Below are 3,011 nucleotides of genomic sequence, written 5' to 3'. Positions count from 1 at the left end.
AATGGAGGAGTGTTCCTCTTTCTCCACATCCTCACCAGCATCTGCTGTCACCTGAATTTTTGATCTTAGCCATTCTGACTGGTGTGAGGTGGAATCTTAGGGTTGTTTAAGAAGGTGGACTCCATACCTCCTTTCCTAACCACTTACCTCTACATTCATTCCCTCTTCCACCACATCCCCCTCTTAGCAAAACAAAACAAAGCAAAAACAAAAATTAAATTGAGTTTTTATGCGGCCTATGTACTGTATACATCTACTGGAGCATGGTTGACTTACCAAAGGTCAAACTATTAAGCAAAACAGACTCTCCATCTTTCAAAAGCTATCAATTGACAATTACTCCTCAGCAGGGAGGGGGACTTCCTATCCATTTGTCCTCTCCATATTGTGATTTTGTCTGGCTTGCGCTTGCATAGATCTTACACATGCTGTCACAACCATTGTGAGTTAATATGTACAGCCACACTAGTGTTTCTTAGTATTCTCCCACCACCCCTTACTCTTACAGTTTTTCTGAGCTCTCTTCTACAATCATCCCTGAGCCTTGGGAGGAAGGATTGTGATGCAGATGTCATATTTGGGGCTGAACCTTTGACACTGTCTTGTTCTCTGCACCTTGACCATTTGTGGATCCCTGTGTTAATCATCTAATAGAAAAATAAGCTCTTATTGTAAGAAATGTGTGACACACAAATCTATAGGAAGAATAGGTTAGCAAGACTTAATTTAATAGTATTTCCGTGTAGTAGAGTAATAGTGGTAAGTTCTATCCTTAGGCTTTTAAACTATCTAGCTATAGGTTCTGGTCTCTGATAACAGTACCTAATATGGGTTCCATTGTGTGGAGCAGATCTTAAATACAGTCAGAAAGCGATTGGTTACTCCCTCGACATTCGTGCTACTATAGTATCACTAAGTGTGTCTCCCCCTGTCATTATTGTACACAGGGTACACAGCTGGGGAAGGCTGATTACTATTCTCCTCTGAAACTGTGTATAACATCCTACAGCACTCTGAAAGCCAGCCCTCAAGGATGAGGCCTCCACATAAAGACTAGCTTTATTTCTCAATATTCTATGACTCAAATGTGGAGTGTATGTGTGTTCAGCCGTTAGGTCATACCATCAAGTTCTGGAAGGTCACCAAGAGCAGTGACAATAGCATGTAGTGTATGGGTATTTTTTATGGCCTCACTGGCCAGTAGTGCCAAGAAAAGTGAGCCGTGGCTGGCATTCAGCTTCTATTTGTCAGTATGTGTCATCTACAGGGCCATTGTTGCCATTTTTAGGTTTCCTCAGTTAAATTCTTTTAATATATGGGTATTATTTTCCTTAATATTATCTCTTTAAAACCCTGTGATAGATTTTAATCCCTGTGCTGTTAGCTTCTCAAATTCTTCAAAGCCTATATATAATTTTAGGATTTTGAAGGATCAGACCCTCTGACCAGTCCAGAAGCCATAGGTCTTACAGTTCCTCAGCTCCTCCTGTGATCACACTGGTTTTGTATATGTTCTACCCCATTGCAAACAGGTCCTCCCCTGAACTCTTCACAGTCTATCTTCCCTACTTTAGCTTGTCATAAGCATTGTTCCAGCAACAGTGCTTACCATCTTCCATAACCAGGTAAATTTCCTTACGTCTTCCCTCTCATAATACTGTGCTGACTCAAATGGTACGCAAACATCTTTTTGTATAATTATATGACTTAAAATCTTCTCTACCACCTTCCAAGAAGGAGCCACATCTAGCTTTTAACTTGATCCTCTGCAAATAGAACTGCCAGTACACTTAGGCTACAGAATATTTATTTTATGGATCAAGAAAGGAACTAATTGTTTTAGTGCCAACATTACACAAGAGTCTCGGGCTGGATTCAGGAGCCTTTAGCTCAATACATTTGTCCAGACACCCTGGACACAGCACACTTCTGGTTTGCATAGCTGCAAACTTCATACTGTGTAGGTGGTCTTCCATGATAAAGAATCCGTTACATACTTTTTGGTAGAATGTGAGTTCTTTTAAGCTAGGGATAATCTTGGGTTACTGATTTCTCAGAGAAAAGAGATGATTACTATTACAGATTCGTTTTAGAAATGCTTGGAGAAGACAGATAGTGACAAAGCAATGCTTTCATGTTCTTGTTTTTTTGTTTATTATATCTCAGGTCATATATATATAGATAGATAGATAGATATAGATATGTGGTTGCAAAACTTAGTAGCTAGCAAGCTACAGAAAACAAAGACCACCATAGATCTAAAAATGACACATACTTTGTTTCTTATAGAAAGTGAAATTGTCAGCCTATTTGAACGAAGAATGGAACATGTTAAAAGTAAAAACTGAAAAAAAATGTTGTGCTTTTAAGACAATATAGAATGGCAATTTCTAGTGAAAAATCTTGACAAGACACTAAGAATACATTTTTTAAAAGATACTGGGTTAAAATAAACATGGCAACTTTTCTTGGTTTAGTAAATAAAATACCATGGTTAACCTTCTTCCATGATACTGCTATTTAGGCGAAATGCATCGTAACAATCCCACACTGTACCATTTATGGCTGCATCTACACAGACCCAGTGATTTGTACATACAACATTCATTTCAAAAGAGCAAGGGGAATAAACCCAGAGCTTAAAGCAGGAGAGACAGCTGTTGAATTCAGTGAGAATTTTCCATTTGAATAGCAGAAGGAAATCTTTCCTTTGAAGAGTAGACTAAGGAGACATTAAAGATTCCTAACCACCCAACAATAGGCACTTAGGATGCCAAATATTTATGCATTTTCTCTCTGAAGCCCAGATATTTTATGCAAAATTTTCTTTTGAATTTCAGGCAACATTTCAAAAACATTTTGCTTAAGGAAGAAAAAATCACCCATCTGTTCTCAACTGCAGGGGAATGCAGTGTAAAGACTTAGCTGGAGCTCCTCCTTCATTATCACTGTGCCTTCCCTGTGTGCTACAGAAGAATTCTCTCTAAAAATTCCACCCAGTGCATTGAATC

This window comes from Mus caroli, chromosome 6 (assembly GCF_900094665.2).
Source record: "Mus caroli chromosome 6, CAROLI_EIJ_v1.1, whole genome shotgun sequence".
NCBI lineage: Eukaryota > Metazoa > Chordata > Mammalia > Rodentia > Muridae > Mus > Mus caroli.
The sequence above is the reverse complement of the archived record's forward strand: the minus strand, read 5'-3'. Positions refer to the sequence as shown.